The 21,860-nt window shown below is 38.7% G+C and overlaps 1 long non-coding RNA gene across 1 annotated transcript in view; it reads right to left on the bottom strand.

Annotated features, from left to right (window-relative positions):
- LOC148976893 (uncharacterized) overlaps positions 1-21,503 on the bottom strand; it is a 60,489-nt gene extending 38,986 nt beyond the window's left edge. The window contains exon 1 of the long non-coding RNA XR_016145935.1: positions 21,298-21,503. This is a non-coding gene — a long non-coding RNA (uncharacterized LOC148976893). The remainder of the gene's footprint in view (positions 1-21,297) is intronic.
- Positions 21,504-21,860: the final 357 nt, after the last annotated feature.

Genomic DNA, 21,860 nt, shown 5'->3' on the forward strand with positions numbered 1-21,860 from the left:
GCTCAGCTCAGTACACATATATATATAATGCTGTCATAATCAATAATATTGCTGAATATTAAATTAAATGTCCCCGACTAAGCAAGACAAAAGCCAAAGGCGACAGTGGCAAGAAACTCAAGTCACAACACAAGTTTTACACTTAAAACTCAGCCAATATATCAATATCAGCCGATATATGTTCATCTTTAATGTTATCGTTATCGCCTGATAAGAAAATTTCCCCTATATATTAAAGCCGATAAATAATGTATTATTTCCGTCAGCTGAGACGCTTCAGATGCGACTGTTCAATATGATGGTTTTCAATTGTTTTAAATATAATTGGGAAAAAAATGAAAATACGTGTGTTTGGGGCGTGGATTTCAATAGTGAGACTTTAGTTTTTGTAATCAGCATCTCAAAAATTAAATAAAAATTTGGATTTAGATTTATCGGCCGATATATCGGTTATCAGCTTTCAAATTTTAATAATTATCGGTATCGGCTGAAATGTTCATAAAAATATAGATGATGCCGAGTCATTAATAAATTAGTCATACCCGATGTATTATACGAGTGATTATAATGTTGGATTGTTGGATAGTGAGACTAATATTAGGCAAATATTATAGATCTACGGTTGTGTTGGGTTTCGCCTATAACGATTGTGAGAAATGTTTAGTTTATTGCCATGTTTTGTTCATTGTATATTTATGGCGTTGTCTGGCCGATAAATCGTGCATCTCTACATTAAAACATGAGCAAGATGAGCATTTTAACGACAGTGAGATCAATGACACCATCAGAAGATATTTGATGTTCGTGTTCAGCACTTTCCCGTGTGTTTCGTCTGTTGTGTTTCCAGCGTGTGTTGACGTTTGTTCCAGGATCACTGACTCTGTTTCCCAGCGGATGATTTGTGACTCGCCTCAGGAAAATCACGTGTCATCGACATGAAAAAACCCTGTTCACTGTGTCCTACAGAAACGGTTTGATGGACGATCTGGTGAAGTGTGTGTGAGGTCTGAGCTTTGAAACGACTTCCCGTCGCCCGCGGCGAAGAACTCGCCATATCAAGCCTTTGATCACGAGTCTGTGGATTCATCTGCTAATATTCCCGTTTCCATTCAGCTGGTGTTTGAGGAGAAAGGTCTTAGTGGGGTTTGAAGTTAAACAGTTTGACGTTCACTTGTTAACATATGACCAGCGCATTTACATATCAACACCTGCTCAGTATTCAGCATCGTGACCCGACCTGATAAGGGATTAGCCAATCAGAACACACGTCATTTACATATATTCTTAAAGGCAGAGCAACAGCCTGACTGCTTGAAAAGGTCAGAGAAAATTATAGAAAAACGTGTAAAGTGGCAAAGCTAAAGAATCTTTAGAGTATTTTTATAACAACCTTAACTCTTGTTCAGTCATATTTTATTATTAGCGAGTGAAATGATGCACTGTTACACCAGTGCATAATGAATGTGATAGGATTCAATGTTTTTAAATGACAATGAAATAATTAATTAAATGAAAACTCGTCCAGATCACATTTCACCCCTAAAATCAAAAGAAAAGGGAATTTTATATATATATATATATACTCAATCAACACCAAGATGGAGGTTTATCAACACACTGATCTACAGCTCTACCAAGAATGCAGACTCAATGTCTTCCATATACGTAATTTAAGAAGGATTATGGGCATCTCCAGGCAAGAACACGTTCCAAACAAAAATGAGGAGAAAAAATGACAAAAATAGGCATTTTCTAGATTCCTGTAGGTGGCGCTGTTCCCAAATTTGACAGGGACCCTCAGATCATCGTTCCGATAAAGCGTACCAATTTTCATCAAATCGTCAATGCTGCCACGCCTCCATGTCATGGTCAACCTCCTCTAACTCAGCTACAGCTACATGCAGGAGAGCCGTCGACAAAACGTGAACCGCCTCTTTCGTTGAAGTCGCGGGTGTGGAAGTGTTTTGGATTTCCAGTGAGTTATGTTGACAACATTCGTGCTTAAAAAAAGCCCCAGTTTGCAGACATCCCAAGTCTCGCCGAAGTGCCGAATCGCGCAGAGAGGGAGAGAGCGAGAGACCTTGCGTGAGTGCCTCATGAAGCGCATGTAAGACAGAGAGCATCCTGATTGGCCGGTTGATTAAAAATGGAGAATCAAATCGAACCGTGACCTTAGAATGGAAAATGTAATCAAATCGAGGATTTGGAGAATCGTGACAGCCTTAGTATAAAGTACTGTGATAAAATACTTTAAATTTTACTAAAGAGAAAAGAGACAAAATCCAGTTTCATCGACTGTAATGTTTCATTATTTTTCATTAATAATATTTAAGAAAAAGTTCCAAATGTGTTCTATATATATAATCCTTCTATATAAAACCCTAGGGTTCTTGACTAAATTTTAAAAAACACTTTATGCCAAAAAGGTTCTATATAAGAACTTAGGGTTCTTTAAAGAATCATTTATGCCAGAAAGGTTCTATATAGAATCCTACAAAAAAAAAAAAAATGCAAAAAAAGTTCTTATTTTTGGGGTTAAAAAATTACCAGGACGTTTTTTTTTTGTTTTTTTTTTAATACAAAATTATACAATTTGCACTGAGCAAGGTGCAAAACTAGCAATGGACTACTTGCACAACTACTTCCGCGTTCTACTTATTACATACCGGGAGTTTCCGGTTAGCGTGTTCATCGCACGTCCATACATGAGAATGCAGATTATCACTACGTTTTATGGATGCCAATTGATTAAAAACAATGAATAACGATCTCTGTATTAATTATCTTGAGCCTGCTGAAATGTTCCTATAAATATATTTCTTTCTAACTGTTCGATTCTGAATAATAAATAGGCTAAATATATTTATCCACTAACCTGCAGTAGTCTTCTGTCTTCTCATTAACAACAGTATTAGTCTACTTATATTCTATACTTGAGTTTACATTTTTTAATGAATTTAACTAATAAAAAGTGTGCATTGGTGCTTTATTCCTTTTAAAAATAGTTTAATGAATGAATGATCGCGAGGTGCCTACCTACGATCAGAACTCACGTAGCTAGAATGATGACAGTCAACTTCTCCGAATAAATAAAGCATTTTGGGCATGAACATGTAATAGTAAAACAATTGACATTGGAAAAACGACACTGAATGAGTATTGATTACAATATTTAAACCAAATAAATAAATGTTCGTGTTTCGTACTGATGTTTCGACGAACACTGACACCCTGTGGCGAAATAATGGCGTATTTTTAACAGCCGCAGCTTTCTTTGGATTTAAACGTAACGTTGGTTTGGATTTAAACGTAACGTTCCGATGAGTTTTGAAAATTCTGCACACGGTAAACATCAGAATATCCCTTCTTCTGTCAATAAAAATGTCCAAAATATAAAATCTTATTACAGACACTCATTTTAGGTGGTGTTTGTTCAACTCATTGACATTGGCAGTAAACGTAACCATAAATAAGTGATATGTATTGTTTCCAAATGGAAGTGCATCGCGAAGCTCAGTGCAAGTAGTCCATAAATTCTCCCCCAAAAAAACTCAAAGCATGTAAAAAATGTTGCGCCGAAAGAAAGAAGATGCAAATCCCGTCTAATGATGTTGAGTTAAAAGCAAACTCCTTCAATTATTCAACCGTGTGTGAGGACTCGCGCCAGAGACACTCAAACACACACTCGTCTCCGTCCATTACAAGGGAACTCAATAATGATGAACGTCAATGACATTAAAATATTTCTGAACCGCACGTCAGAAAGATTCATCCCGACGAGTAAGTGACTTAGTGAATTAGTTTGGTAAGACGCGTCTGCTCTCGTTCCATCACAGAGGCTTGATTTGTGCGTTTGTGTTTGTGTGTGTCTCCACTCAGCCTCCATCCTGGCGATGCTGGGATTTCACACAAATCTTCCTGAGACTTGAATATTTCAAAGCCATCAGAGAAAATTGCTGCGAGCAGATAGTGGGCTTTCAGACGCCTGCGAGCGGTCTCTCTCCAAACACCATTTGCCATCCGTGAAAGACTCTCAGCCGAGTGTGTCTGGCTCTGCCGGGCCTCTGGTGCTCCGTGTTCATAGACGGAATGGAGTTCTGTGGGGTTTTGGTTTATATCTGATGATTGCCAAGTCAAGCATCACTAGTTGATCTATTCCTGTCGATGGTTTCGTTCACAGCACAGCATGTCTTCCTTTATCTTAAAGCTTAAGTATGCAAGAACACTAGTATGCAAATCCAAACACATTCACAGACAAACCGTCACGATGGGTTGCAGTAATCGCACGACGAAAGAACATTCTGAACACGCATGCAAATTCATGAATACTACTCAAACACAACATAAACAACACTTAAAAGTTTCGTGTACAGATGACAACGCTGCCGAAACGATCCCCGTTCACTCGAATCCACTGTATTGTGCACGTTAGGCCTGTAGATGGCGATGTTAGATTTTGCCGTGTGTAAATAGCAGTCTCTGCTGGTGTTTTCTGGATGAACTCAGTATCTTTTGGTTGTCAAGTACTGGCATGTATATAGACTGAAAAAATGACACGCATACGCATCACCGTTTTCACGAATTCACGTTTTTGTAGTTTAGACGGACAATAATGGTATCATGTTCAAAAACATGTACTTTTAAACTTGTTTTCAAAAGTTTGCATTTTCAGGCCCTAAAAACGTTGTTGGCGTGTAAATTAGAGCCAGACCGATATATCGGCAGACCGATATTATCGGCGATATTAGGTATCGGCAGTTATAGTGGCCGATAAATTGATATTTCAAAAATAAAATAAAAACGGACGAAACACGCTTGAACCATGTCATGAGTGTTGGAGTTGTATAGATTGTCCACCAGAGGGCACTCTACACCGTTCCTGTCGGCAACACTCGTTGAGTTGGTCACGATACATACATTGCTTGAATAACAATTAAAAGATCATCCTCATCAGTTCTCTTAACTCAAATAAGCATTACAAAATTTGCACTAATCACCTCCAGTTTAAAAAAAATAAATAAATAAAATATCGGCCGATATATCGGAATATCGGATTTTAAAACCCAAAAATATTTGTATCGGTATCGGCTTTCAAAATCCTTTATCGGTCGGGCTCCAGTGTAAATGAACAGCCAAAACGCATTTAAATGTTTTCCATTTTTAGTTGAAACGGTCTAATCAATATAACACGAAAGAGGTGCGCAACGCAAAGCAGAAACCATGGCGACTAGTGAGGAATGATAACTATATAACTAATTGAAAACAAAACCAAAACACAATGAAACTTAACAAAACTAAACATAACCCTGACACAAACAGAGACTGCACTGTAAGAAATAATTTTGAAATTTGTAAATTAAAAAAAGACTTTACATAATACTATTTAGACTCGATGGATGTTACACATATCTATCTATAAAAACCTGAAATTAAAATGCAAAACATTTATTTTTATTTGATAACTGGACATATAATTATGTACATACTGTACAAATAATATTTGTTTGTATTCTGTTATTCATTAATCTTTTTTTCTCATTATTTGATTGGACGGCCAGAACAACGTTTTACAAGAAAACACTATTTCAGTCTACTTTAAAATGCTCACATTTATTTCCGTGTGTCACTGGACGGCGCTCCCTGAAGCAGACAGTTAAGTTATGCAGAGATGAAAAATATCCCGTACGCTTCTGCAAACTAATGGACTTTTCTCTTTAGAGCCGAAACTGGATAAAAGCTGGCCGGGTTCAGGACAACTCTGTGTTTAATCAATCCTCCATAAACTCACACACACTCTGGTGTCATCATCACCTCACACACACACCTTCATAACACTGAGTCAGGTGATCGAGAGGGAGTGACATCAGCAGTGAGGACATGGCATACTAACACATTACTCACACTGACACACACTACTCACACTGACACACACTACTCACACTGACACACTACTCACACTGACACACTACTCATACTGACGCACTACTCACACTAACACACTACTCACACTAACACACTACTCACACACTACTCACACTAACACACTACTCACACTAACACACTACTCATACTGACGCACTACTCACACTAACACACTACTCACACTACTCACACTGACACACTACTCATACTGACGCACTACTCACACTAACACACTACTCACACTAACACACTACTCACACTAACACACTACTCACACTGACGCACTACTCACACTAACACACTACTCACACTACTCACACTAACACACTACTCACACTAACACACTACTCACACTAACACACTACTCACACTAACACACTACTCATACTGACGCACTACTCACACTAACACACTACTCACACTAACACACTACTCACACACTACTCACACTAACACACTACTCACACTAACACACTACTCACACTAACACACTACTCATACTGACGCACTACTCACACTGACACACTACTCACACTGACACACTACTCACACTGACACACTACTCACACTAACACACTACTCACACTGACACACTACTCACACTAACACACTACTCACACTAACACACTACTCACACTAACACACTACTCACACTAACACACTACTCACACTGACACACTACTCACACTAACACACTACTCACACTAACACACTACTCACACTAACACACTACTCATACTGACGCACTACTCACACTAACACACTACTCACACTACTCACACTGACACACTACTCATACTGACGCACTACTCACACTAACACACTACTCACACTAACACACTACTCACACTAACACACTACTCACACTGACGCACTACTCACACTAACACACTACTCACACTAACACACTACTCACACTAACACACTACTCACACTAACACACTACTCACACTAACACACTACTCACACTAACACACTACTCACACTAACACACTACTCATACTGACGCACTACTCACACTAACACACTACTCACACTAACACACTACTCACACTAACACACTACTCACACTAACACACTACTCACACTAACACACTACTCATACTGACACACTACTCAGATAGATAGATAGATAGATAGACAGATAGGACTGCATTTATATATAGCGCTTTCATAGACCCAATGTAGATGGATAGGCATATACAGGCAACATAAGGCACAGTGTGTAAAAAACACTAGTCTGAATCTCCAGACAGGAAAACTTCACCTTTATTAAGAATCTGCTGCCGATTATGACGAGTGACAGGAGGCAACAGCTGCTTTCAATCAAACGCAATTATATTTGCCGTCAATCACGCACAACAATAACAAAAGCAATGCCAACTGTGTGTCATTTCCAGCACCAGATCCCCTCATTAACGAGCTGTGGGTCTGATTGTAGATTAGCACAATAGCTTTCCATGACTGACAGATCAATTATGCAGCCGACGACGGCTCTAGTTTTCCTGTGAGTAAGAGGGAGTTGCCGAAGCCGTGCTCGTGTCCTGAGGGGACGGGTTATGAGGATGCTTTGGACAATTTCGTGTTATATTGATCAATGAATCTTTTCTTAACTCAGCCTGAGAGACAGGATGTGTTCAGCTTTTCTCCATGTTTATCTGTGTTTAGTGTGTGTGATGTTGCTGTTTGAGGATGAACAAGTGAGTTATTCTCTATCTTTTCTATATATTTCTTTTTTTTTTTGTTACCTGAGAAAATATACTCTTTATACCTGACCTGTAGCATATGCAACCCAATGGAACTTTTAACTTATTTGACACTTGATGCAACTTATTGGTGTAAAATCATATTTTTGAAAACAAGCTGTTAATTAAGAAGTTACCTGGGAATCTGTTTTTTCTACCAGTCTTTACCAAGAAATTCTATAAAAAAAAATATTTACAAAATGTTCTGCAGGACAGTTCAATTCCTTACAATAATATAATATAGTATTAAACAGAATTAAGCTCTTACACTAGATCGTTTGGGAAAACCATAAAGCGTTTCCCAAACACACTCGAAGCGCTCGACCAATCACAACACACAGCTCCTGCCGACCAATCAGAGCACAGTGTGCTTTTCAGAAGGAGAGACAGGAAGTGAACAGAGCGTTACTGACAGACTGGGAAGAGAGGAGCCGCAACAATGGAGAATATGAGGAGAATAATCAACATTCAAGCAGGAGAACCTGTTCTAGGAGAGCCTGAACACACAATAAAAGGGAATTATTATAAAAAGGCATAATAGCTCCTCTAAAGAAAATCGGTTCTGACTGGTAATGATGACATTATGGCTTCATTCATGTACATCAATACAACTTCAATGCAGCATAACAGTTTCCACAAACAACAACTGGATTTCTCTAACAGAGTAACATTTTCATCATATCTTCAAAACAAAATGCATGCAAGTGCATATTTTAAACATTTATCTCTCGGATGAATGGCTCTGAGTGTGTAGTTAGCAGTGAATGTGCAGGGAAGGTTAATCACAGCCCGGTTATCCAGACATGACTGTGTGTTAATTAGAAAACCCCACTGATATCTCACTGCAGCGACACAGCTCTCACAGCGCAACTTCATTCGCATTTCATTACTGAGCGCCTGTGCGAGTCATACTTTTCTGTTTGATGGGTAAAAACGCAGAATTAGCGTCACAATAAAACTACACATCACTGTGGCGACCTGAACAACCAATGGAGATTAGTTCGCTAACTTTACCACTTCATGAAAGTAAAAATGTTGTTTGTAAGTGATAATGTACATCCAGCCGGTTGTTATCTCAGAATAAACTCGACAGGGTGATCAGGTCTTCATCAACACACACACACACACACACTAGAGCCAGACCGATATATCGGCAGACCGATATTAGGCATTTTCCAAACTATCGGTATCGGCAGTTATAATGGCCGATAAATGAATATTTCAAAAATAAAATATAAACGGACGAAACACGCTTGAACCATGTCATGAGTGTTGGAGTTGTATAGTTTGTCCACCAGAGGGCGCTCTACACTCGTTGAGTTGGTCACGATACATACATTGCTTAAATAACAATTAAAAGAACATCCCCATCAGTTCTCTAAACTCAAATAAGCAGGACAAAATTTGTGACTAATCATCTCCAGTTTAAAATAAATAAATAAATTATCGGCCGATATATCGGAATATCGGATTTTAAAACCCAAAAATATTTGTATCGGTATCGGCCTTCAAAATCCTTTATCGGCCGGGCTCTAACACACACCTGAAGTGGGTTTATTCTGAGATAGCACACAAGAGAGAGCGAGTCCACGACACTGGATGGTGTAATTAAATAACTCTACACAAAATATTGATTCGACTGAGTTCTCATATTTTATTAGCTCATCAAACTCAACCAATCCTAGCGAATGTGTATCGCTGATGTCTTCAGTGACCGGATGAGCCTCTGCTTCTGTGTTTTGGTGTTTTCTGGGAATAATAATCCGCTGGATGACCAATTGACTAGTGATCGACCGATATATCGGCCGGCCGATATATCGGGCCGATTTTTGAGGTTTTTACGTGTATCGGAATCGGCCGATACACCGCTGCGCGTTCGCCGATAGTTTTTTTTTTTCACGCCGTTATTTATAGACAGGCGGCCGCGGGCAGCTCCGTGCTGCTGGAGATGCTGCAGTTCACGTGCCCCGCCCTCCTCCACTAGCAGAGTGCAACCTGCTCTTCACGAGAATGGTAACTTAAACTTTCAAAGGATCTTTTAAATGTTTGACTCCTGAAATATTGTCAAACACTTTGAAAATGGAAACACGTCGCCCTATAACTGTTATGTGCTTGCAACTAAGCAAGTTTGTGGGTCCAAATGGAAAACGCGAATGCCTCGTCTATAAAACTTAACTGCTTGCCATTGTATTAAGAAGCTGCAAATAGTTAAGGTGTAGGTTATCCGTTCAGTATGCATTAGGACTGTCTATGAATATTCTACATTCGAATATCTATTAATTTTGAAGGTGAAAATTAATATTTGAATGTGGAAAAACACGCCCGCGGTTGCAGACTAATAGTTACCACAGCTGCACAGCTCGCTCGGAGCGCTCACTGTCGGTTATATACTGTGAAACTTCAATCACTGAACGAACTGAAGCCTGCTATATTTGGGACAAGAGTCGCGACTCGCAACCTTAAATTGCTTGCACAAAACTCTTGTTTAGCACTCAACATTTGTTTGTTGTTCATTTAACCGACGCGCAGAGACCGTGAGGGCGAGAGAGAGAGAGAGTGCCTGAGCGAGTCCAGGGCGAGACAGAGTGAGCTCTGCGGTCTTGGCCATTAGTTGATTTACTTGCTTTTTAATACGTTGTCAAATATGTTTAAACTCAAATAAACCATTTAATACTAGTAGTTATGTCTCTTTTTATTAATGTGTCCTGTTATTGATGTAATGCGCGTCAACAACAAAACGCGCAACGGGATGCTCGGATATGTTTTTTAGAGGGAATATGCAAACGCCATTTGAGCAATTTTGACAGCCCTAGTATGCATTCGGTAACGAACTCTGGTCATGGGATTAAGGAATGCCAACGTCATTCTGTGCTTTTTGTGGGAGATTTATTCAGCGCTCACCTGGCTGAGGTTTGGGGCGTGTGGAGTTTGTCTCCCTCGCAATCGCAGTAATATTAGAGACTAGACATGCTCATTTTATTTTATGTAGGAAAATTGAAACCATGCTGTACATAGTTCGTTTCTTTTAAAATGAAGTACAGTGTGTGTGCACTGTGCACTTTATTATGCTGGTTGCTACTGTGTGCAATAGTGTAATTATTTAATTTATGCTTAAATATTCATTTTCAGCACTGAACTTTTTTTGTTCTACTTCATGTTTTTAATATTTTTTAAATTGTTTATCTACTTGTTCTTGTTCTACCTCACATGTTTTTACTTGTTAAATATTAATTTTTGAAGTTAGTTAAATGTTACTTTTATTAAATTGAGACCTGTAACATTTGTTAACATCATGTTATTTTTAAGATGTAAATTGAGGGAGCAAAATGTATCGGCTCCAAATATCGGCTCAAGAAAATCGGCAGCCCGTATCGGTCATCGGCTAAGGCTGATGGGAAAAAAATCGGTATCGGTATCGGCACTAAAAAATCCATATCGGTCGATCCCTACAATTGACCAATCAGAATCAAGTATTCCACATGTAACGGAGGCCAGCTAGTAGTTGCTGTGCGAGTAAACCTCACTCCCCTGATCTCAATAGGCGCTCTAGCGACAGATGCTAGAGGCTGCAGTCCTTGTTAGAGCGCCTGACTCTCATGCCGGAGACACGGGTTCGAGGCCGGCTCGGAGCGGGTCGATCCATGTAATAATATTATATAGGGCCAATTTCTTTGGGAATCAGCTGCAAAAACCAATCTCCTGATTTAAATTTGTCTACCGGCAAAACACAGTAAACCTTCCATTTACACTCGTTTGCACGGATGGTTTAGTTGTGATATGGATATTTACACTGAACGCACACAGAAATCGGACATTTCCCAACCCCGAGATTCAAGCTGAAGAGGCTGTTGATGATGTTTTAGACTCACAGCATCTTGTTACCACTACTATATACGTATATTGAACACTCACTGTTCTTGCAGTAGTTATATAATTAATTATATTTGCGGTGATTGGTTTACTGGAGCGAGATGAAACTGAACACAGTCCAGTATTGCATGATGAATACGTCCAAGACTCTAGAATTGGTACTTGATGGTCGACATGGGGCCAACAACGCTTGCATTTTCTTAGGAAACTTAATTATTTTAATATTGACAACAAAATGTTGACTCTTTGAAGTCGTTTATTGAGAGTATTCTCTCCTACTGTATTGTCCGCTGTTATTCAAAAATCACCCACAGGAATAAATTTGGGAATATTGTGAAAACCTGTGGAAAACCCATTGGATGTAAGAGGAATGTAAGTGAAGAAATGTGAAGTAGTTTGATTATTTATGATATTGTGCATGTGAACAGTGTTTGTGTTGTGGATTATGTGTCAATATTCCTGTACTGTACAACACATTGCCTCTCGGGGACATTAGAGTTTTCTCCGTCTAAGCCGAGTCGTGCCGGGTTTGATCAGGCGGAGGTCATGTGGTGTTTTCCCCCAGGGAATGTTTTTCCACCGATGATTTTTTCTAAGCACAGCAGAAAAACAAAAGCGCTGTGGATCACAGATGGGGACGAGTCTGCTCGATTAACACTACGCTCAGAGCACATCGCTTCTGTCTGAGAGAAGGCCAAGTCAAGCATTGCTATCATTACTCAACAAACCCTAAACACGCCGTCCTGCCGCACTGGTGCTCGCCGCGTCTTGCTGAGGACAGAAATAATCTGAAAAAGCTTCTTACACCGTTTCAAGGTGATCCTTCATGTGTTTACTGTGGGTCTACTGCAGTAAAAGTAACTGTGGGTTTCCCAGATGGGTGGACAGACGGATCCGAGCAGATTGAAGGAAGACGGACGGACGGATGAATGGGATTGGATTATTAGATGGATGGATGGATGAATAGATGGATGGATGGATGATTAGATGGATGGATGGATGGATGATTAGATGGATGGATGATTAGATGGATGGATGGATGGATGGATGGATGATTAGATGGATGGATGGATGGATGAATGGATGAATGATTAGATGGATGGATGGATGGATGGTTTGATGGATGGTTGGATGGATGGATGGATGATTAGATGGATGGATGGATGGATGAATGGATGAATGATTAGATGGATGGATGGATGGATGGTTTGATGGATGGATGGATGAATGGATGAATGATTAGATGGATGGATGGATGGATGGTTTGATGGATGGTTAGATGGATGGATGGATGGATGGATGATTAGATGGATGGATGGGTGATTAGATGGATGGATGATTAGATGGATGGATGGATGATTAGATGGATGGATGGATGATTAGATGGATGGATGGATGGATGATTAGATGGATGGATGGATGGATGGATGGATGGATGGATGATTAGATGGATGGTTAGATGGATGGATGATTAGATGGATGGTTAGATGGATGGATGATTAGATGGATGGATGGATGGATGGATGGATGGATGATTGATTAGATGGATGGATGGATGAATGATTAGATGGATGGATGGATGGTTAGATGCATGGATGGATGATTAGATGGATGGATGGATGGATGGTTAGATGGATGGATGATTAGATGGATGGATGATTAGATGGATGGATGGATGGATGGATGGATGGATGGATGGATGGATGGATGATTAGATGGATGGATGGATGATTAGATGGATGGATGGATGATTAGATGGATGGATGGATGGATGGATGGTTTGATGGATGGTTGGATGGATGGATGGATGATTAGATGGATGGATGGATGATTAGATGGATGGATGATTAGATGGATGGATGGATGGTTTGATGGATGGTTAGATGGATGGATGGATGGATGGATGGATGATTAGATGGATGGATGGGTGATTAGATGGATGGATGATTAGATGGATGGATGGATGATTAGATGGATGGATGGATGATTAGATGGATGGATGGATGGATGATTAGATGGATGGATGGATGGATGGATGGATGGATGATTAGATGGATGGTTAGATGGATGGATGATTAGATGGATGGATGGATGGATGGATGGATGGATGATTAGATGGATGGTTGGATGGATGGATGATTAGATGGATGGATGGATGGATGGATGGATGGATGGATGGATGATTAGATGGATGGATGGTTAGATGGATGGATGGATGGATGGATGGATGGTTAGATGGATGGATGGATGGATGGATGGATGGATGGATGGATGATTAGAAGGATGGATGGATGGATGGATGGAAAGTTGTCTGGTCTTTAGTAATGTTCTCAAAAAATCAGCAAAAAAACATTTTTAAACATCGGTCACGGGACATTTTTCCTGAAACGTTTCATTGGACATTCGTCTAACGCTTTTTAAATGTTGAACGTTTAGAGTTCAACACTAACGTCCCCATAATGTTTGAAGAATGATGTAATGAAATGTTCCCTTAACGTTCACATAACCAAGTTTGTGACCAAAAATTGTTTTAAACACATTTTAAAAACTGGATGGATGGATGGATGTCAGCATCTAAGGCTATTTTCAAAAATACAAATATCATATAAATACAATAAAAAGAAAGCAAACAAACACAAGTCATATTTATATAGGCCTATATTTTTTTTAATTAACAACATGATAAAAAAAAATCCAAACTTTTTCAGCCATAATCTTACTAAATAAGTCCTTAAGTGAAATAATACTTGAGTTAAACCCAGGACAGTCTTTTAAATATGTTTTAGAGAGGGGAATCATACTAAACATGCGTAGAGTTCGAAGACCAGATCTCGTTAAGAGTGATTAAAAGAGTGCTCGAAATGTGGACGTTTTGAACATTCAGAACTAATGTTTTCATCACTTAATAGAAACGTTTTTAAAACATGTTGTTATAATTAAAGCTTCCTGCAGAACAACACAGAACAGATATGCAAAAGCAAAGCTTAACAGTGAGTCTTGCCCTGCGAGAGCATTAAATCGCCCTAAACTTTAGCGTCCCAGTGGAAACGAGGAGCACGTGTTAATGAATCAGTGTCATACTTATTTTCTCCCTGCTGGGCTCATTATGCCGGTGTGTTTGTCTTTCTCTGCACTCATTTACTATTATTGATTTGTTCCTACGCTTTCAACCTCTTTTCCAATATCAGTAAGTAAGCAGTGCCTATTAATCCAGAGTCTTTACACTGCGAAACTCCCCGTGGCTTTGGCCAGCTGCCATTCGCCCTACATATGGGAATAAAGCCTCTCCACACACAGCGTGGGTGTGTGCGATAACACACTAGACAGAATGCAAACTTAATTTCGTTTCGCGAGCTTCATAAGCAAAAGAGCTGAAAGGATTGAAGAGACGTATTAATTCGGTCTCACACCGTCTTCTTTCTCTGTCATCATTACTCCGTCACTGAGACGCTTTGGTTTTTGTGAGAAGCGATGTTATTACCGTCTGACATGCAGTAATGCAATAATCACAAAGATTCTTTCTACCAATAATCTTTTATAATTTCGAAAAATAATTGTATACACAGCTTACAGGACATTTTGCCACTTTTATCCATTGCATCTTTCTAAAGCATTCTCAATCCTCCATATTCACCATCACTATTATTATTGGCTGATATTTGTGTCTATATTTCGGGTGTTGAGCAGAGATGTGTGTGCATATTAATGATGTGTGTATTCTCACAGCCGGACGCCCACACCTTCTATGAGGTTTTTAGAAGCACTGGAGACGATTTAGTTCTCCTCCTCGTGTTAATTCATTTATTTATGTGTGGCGAATGAAGATTTAGCATTGTTAGTTGCACAAACACAATGACATCTCAGGGAGATTAAAGCCTCCCGTCCAGCGCGGCGCATGCTGTGAATTAATTAGCTGGTTATGAACAGAACGATCCCTTAGTGTATTAAATACGCTGACCTGCGCTCTCTCTCTCACACACACACACACACACACACACACTGCATTACTGAAGCTCAAACATGCTGCATCGCTTTAGAGAATGCATGCATTAACCCTGGAGCTCAATTCAACAAAGTCACACACACACACACACTAGATCGTTTGGGAAAACCATAAAGCGTTTCACAAACACACTCGACCAATCACAACACACCGCTCCAGCCGACCAATCAGAGCACAGTGTGCTTTTCAGAAGGAGAGACAGGAAGTGAACAGAGCGTTACTGACAGACTGGGAAGAGAGGAGCCGCAACAATGGAGAATATGTCTAATCTTTGTATTTATAAATTGCATTATTGGAAAGAGCGGCTACACAGCTTCTTCTTCTCTGGGTTTTACAAGCTTTTGTTTTCCTAAACACACAGAGAAACTAGCTGACCACCCCATAATAGTCCTGTGTCTGGAAGGTGTGTGTGTGTGTTTTGGGTCGTATGGCTGTAAATAAGGAAAGTATAAGTTTCCTGGCTCATTAAACACACACTCTGTCTGCTATCGCTGCTCTCGCTGATTGATTTCATGTTTGCGCTCTCAGTAATTTGCACTGCTCTTGTTGACTGACCTCTATCATTTGCAATTATATTCAATGCCCAAATCTCCCGACACTGAAAATGTAAACGCTGCAGTTTAAACATGTTTCATCATCGGGAGAGATCAATACTGCAACTTCACGCAATTAACAAAAAAACTGAACACAGAAACAATTAATAATAGAAAACAATTGTCTGAGTGTTTGAGTGAGTGAGCGAGTGAGTGACAGAGTGAGTGAGAGAGTGAGTGAGAGAGTGAGTGAGAGAGTGAGTGAGAGAGTGAGTGAGAGAGTGAGTGAGAGAGTGAGTGAGAGAGTGAGTGAGTGAGTGAGTGAGTGAGTGAGAGAGTGAGTGAGTGTGTGAGTGAGTGAGTGAGTGAGTGAGTGAGTGAGTGTGTGAGTGAGAGAGTGAGAGAGTGTGTGAGTGAGCGAGTGAGTGAGTGAGAGAGTGAGTGAGTGTGTGAGTGAGAGAGTGAGAGAGTGTGTGAGTGAGCGAGTGAGTGAGTGAGCGAGTGAGCGAGAGAGTGAGTGAGAGAGTGAGTGATTGAGTGAGTGAGAGAGTGAGTGAGTGAGTGAGTGAGTGAGTGAGTGAGTGAGTGAGTGAGTGTGTGAGTGAGCGAGTGAGTGAGTGAGAGAGTGAGTGAGTGTGTGAGTGAGAGAGTGAGAGAGTGTGTGAGTGAGCGAGTGAGTGAGTGAGCGAGTGAGCGAGAGAGTGAGTGAGAGAGTGAGTGATTGAGTGAGTGAGAGAGTGAGTGAGTGAGTGAGTGAGTGAGTGAGTGAGTGTGTGAGTGAGAGAGTGAGAGAGTGTGTGAGTGAGCGAGTGAGTGAGTGAGTGAGTGAGCGAGTGAGCGAGAGAGTGAGTGAGAGAGTGAGTGATTGAGTGAGTGAGAGAGTGAGTGAGTGAGTGAGTGAGTGAGTGAGTGAGTGAGTGAGTGTGTGAGAGTGTGTGAGTGAGTGAGAGAGTGAGTGAGAGAGTGAGTGAGTGAGTGAGTGAGTGAGTGAGTGAGTGAGTGAGTGTGTGAGTGAGAGAGTGAGTGAGAGAGTGTGTGTGTGAGTGTGTGAGTGAGCGAGTGAGTGAGTGAGCGAGTGAGCGAGAGAGTGAGTGAGAGAGTGTGTGTGTGAGTGTGTGAGTGAGTGAGTGAGTGTGAGTGAGCAAATGAGCGAGTGAGTAAGAGTTAGTTAGTGAGAGTGAGTGAGCGAGTGAGTGAGTGAGTGTGAGTGAACTACAAACAATGTTGTAGTTTTGTTTAAAAAAAAATGTAAAAACACACACAGCTCAAGACATCATGACTTTAAAGACTTCTTAAACTTCTAGTAATTAAAAATTTTAAAGCCAAAATTTCATGTATATCCAATAAGATGCAAATTAAACTCATTTGCAAGGCTGTTAAACGGGTGATGTAGATTTAGCGCACGTTAGATGATGTCTTTATAACACAACATGCTGATAGAAGAGTCTGTGGCCCTCGAAACACCCAAGCTCAAAATATGACACACTCCTTCGCGCAGGAATCATGACTGTACGAAACACCTCCAGCCTCGTTTCTGATGAATAATTCATGCTTCATTAATTGGAAAGTAAATGAATTCCAATGTTTCCATACATGAATAATGTGAACGATTAGTCTGTCTAAATCATTTAGCAGCATCTTGTGTGTATGTGTGCGTGCGTGCGTGCGTGTTTGTGTGTGTATAGTTTAAAGACACTGCTTGTCAAAAACTTTGGAATTATTTTTTTATGTTTTTGAGTCTCTTCTGCTCACCAAAGCTGCATTTATTAGATGAAAAATACAGTAAAAATTTTGAAATATTATTCTAATGTAAATCATCAGTTTTCTATGTGAATATACAGTAAAGTGTAATTTATTCCTGTGATCAAAGCTGAATTTATCATCATTACTCCAGTCTTCAGTGTCACATGACCCTTCACAAATCACTCTAATATGAGGATCTGATGATCAACAAACATTTATGATTACTGAGATTACTTTTTTATGAAAACTATATAGACATGTTTTAAAAAAAAAGGTATGCAGGCACACACGGACCTCAAGAATTAACATATGAATCTCAGCAATGGTGACAAATAGATCACCTCTGAACATAAGCTCATTTTTTATTCATGCAGCAATGCATGATGGGAGCCATGAATGAGTTTCATACAATTGTTTTTAGAAGTTTTTCTCATTTGTATTTCATTTAAAGGCTAAAAATGGTATGCTCTACAATGATAGTGTTGCTTAAATCCATAAGGTAAACGTAACTATATGAGTTCGGGTCAAATGATTGTGAAATAATGATTATATTAAAACATACAGCAGCTTGAGATGCACCAATTACAATTTTCTAGGCCAATTCGGGTTTCCGATTTTTATTGAGCTTGACCTGCCGATTCCGATTTTATTTTTCTAACCACTTTTTTATTTTCAATAACACAAATATTTATTTTCTATATATTTTTTTAATAAAACACCATATCCTTACACATGTGTGATACTGATGTTGCGCGACGTTAATCATGCGACGCCCGAGTGCATTTGACCGGCATAAAATCGGCATATATCAGATATGTCAATCGGTCAATCGCCGGTCAATCGGTTCATCTCTAACAGCAGACAAACAAAATCTAAAGTTAATGATGTGAGGGTCAAGGGTCAAGAGCCCAACTAAAGCAAACACTGGTCACCATAATGATGATTTACAACTACGGTTTCTCCTTCAGTGATTTTGCTTGTTAACATGTTTACACAGGTGTCTTTCATAATGCTCAATCATCACTCAATTATCCACTTAATTATCTCATTAACTTTAACACTGCTTCAGTGTTCATTTAACACGCTGCTCAGAGTTTAATTGGGTTGCTTAAATGACTAAATTCCATGATGTTGAAGTTACATGAACAAATTATGTTTGTTTAATGTAACCCAGTATTGACATAAAAAGTTAATTAAAGCCAACATATCAGAACCTGTTGACATAAAAGTTAATTAAAGCCAACCTATCATTTTTTCAGTGTGTTGAAGTTACATGAACAAATTATGTTTGTTTAAAAAAGTTAACTTATGGAACCCTTTTACAAAAAGTTAATTAAAGCCAACATATCATTTTTTGTGTAGCCTATATATGAGATGCAGCGTCATATTTATGACATGAAAAGTCATAAAAGTCAAAATAAGGACATAAAAGTAGATAAATGTGACGTATGAGAGAAACTATACTGTACGCTTCTGGTATGATCGGTGGGGATGTGAGCTTCTCCAAGGGTTTGAGAAATCATAGTCATGTGTGTGTGTGTGTGTGTGTGTGTGTGTGTGTGTGTGTGTGTGTGTGTGTGTGTGTGTGTGGAGAACTGTATGAGCAACATTACTTTAGGAGAGATGGAAAAGTGTTGGTTTCTTACTATTAATCTCAGTAATGCAGAGTCTAGAGCACACACACACACACACACACACACACACACACAGCTTTAGTTCAGTTGTCAAGGACATCAAAAGTCAACATTATGACTTAAGTCAAAATTCTAACATATAAAGTCAAATATTATGACTTAAAAAGTAAAATTATGATCTGTTATGTGTAAAATATGACTTAAAAGCATTAAAGTAAAATTAAGAAAAAGTTAAAATGACATAAAATAAAATTATGACATATATAAGTTAAAATGACAAAATTCAAAACTATGACGTAAAAAAGTAAAATGATGATATGCTAAGTGGAAAAGCCTCAATTATGACATACTACATCATATTTATGACATGAAAAGTCATAAAATTCTAATATAAAAAATCTACATTATGATATATAAAGTGGAAAATCTGACTTTAAAAGTCTCAATTATGACATAAAAAGTTAAAATGACATAAAAAGTAAAATTATGAAAAATAGTGAAAAATGTGACTTTAAAAATCAAAATTATGACATACTACATCATATTTATGAAATGAAAAGTAATAATTCTAACAGTCTAATTATGATACACTAAGTGGATCTCATTATCTTGTGTGAGTGACAGGTTAAAGCCCCGCCCCCATCGTCAGGGAACAGAAGAGATGTCGCTGTTATTCTGATTCAAGATTATTATTAACATGAGCATATAACACTGCAATATTCCATGATTTCATGATGAGTTCCTGCTCTTCTTTTCGAGTCTCTAGACCCGAAACATGAGCTGATCCCCTGATCCCTGATTCCTCCGAGTCGCGCTTTAACCATTGACTGTAAAAAATGAGCTTTAACGGAGTGTGATGAGGAATGGGTTTTGCAAATGGATTTTATGATATGGTCACTGAGGCTGTAAATACACATGAATTATTGTTTTTGAGAGTTTGACTTTCATCAGTTCAATATAAATGTGTGTGTGACTCTACTGCCCTCGTGTGTCTGAACTTCAGGCTCACTCAAGCCAAATCTATCAGAAAAAAGCAATTAAGTCTATCAGTAAATAAATAAATAAATATATTTACTTCTTTATGTTTTTATCTGCTATTCTTAAAGACTTTAAACAGTTTTTGCTTCAACTGGTATATTATTTTTGTATTCAATGAAGGAATTTCCGTTCTTATGAAACTTATGAAAAGTTGTTTTGTGATTGAACCATTTGAACTAAACCAGAAAGTATAAAGTCATGATTTTTATTTATTTTTTGTAAATCACAGTTTTAAATTTTAAATTTAAGGGTTGTTCTGTACATTTGTTTTACTGTATTTTAAAAAAAAAATATTTGCCAGTTTTCAGCAGTTAACACAAATATAATTCATCATTGCTTCTTCTGTCACAACAAATATTAATATTTTAATCCATATTTTCCCTAATATGCAAGTCTCTTGCTGAAATAGTTATTAATTAATCAACAGTAGTCCGGCTGAAATCACTGTTCGTCAATCTGTTCGTCACTACGTCAAACTCTTAAGATGAAAAGTAATACTTCTAACATAAAAATACTAAATTATTATATTCGAAGTGTAAATTCTGACATGAAAAAATCGAAAAACATAATTTAGAGCTTTTATCTCATTATTCTGACCTATGTCATAAATAGGAATTACCAGAACATAATAAATGTAATATGTGTAAAAACTACAGATTATACTTCCGCATTTCCCCGCCACGGACAGCATCGACAGAGGGTTATTAATAAAACAGTTATTGTGAGAGTAGGTTTATCACTTTTGATTGTATTGTAGTTACTAGCATTAAGGTAACGTTAAAACTATAGAACACAAAGGCAATTCTTACCTGCGATAAATTGACGAAAACAGACGTTTCTTTCCGGTTTTTCGGGAAATGTTTGTCAAATGTTCTTTGCCCTGAAACACAGTAGGTCCAGTTTGAAAAGTTGACAACGATTCGTCGCGGTTTTCTCTCAGTATTTGCGGTTCTGGCTTCGCGAAGCTTCGTAACCTTTGCGAAGCGTTTGTTTCGAACCAGTTTCGGATCTACGTGCGCATGCGCGTTGCATCTGCCGAAGTCACGTGGGTTAAATAAACGCGGCTTCCTTACACAACTGTTTCAAAAATGATTTGCATCTGGAGGTAAAACCATGAACCCGTAGTCTCTTATAGATTGCAGTCCAGAAGTAAAAACTCCATTAATTTTCCCCATAGAGAAATTGATTTATAATGATACTTTGGGCCTTAAAAACCTTTAAAAACAAACAGCCCTACTGTGAGCTACGAGGTTGTTCATGGATAGTTGTCAGCCCACATTATTTCAACTTAGTTTTAAAATAATCATGTTTAACAGAGGAATTCATGGTGAAAAACCACAATGATGCTGTACAGAAAATACCACCAATCAGA

Source organism: Pimephales promelas, chromosome 13, assembly GCF_988280905.1.
Source record: "Pimephales promelas chromosome 13, fPimPro1.hap1.1, whole genome shotgun sequence".
Lineage (NCBI taxonomy): Eukaryota > Metazoa > Chordata > Actinopteri > Cypriniformes > Leuciscidae > Pimephales > Pimephales promelas.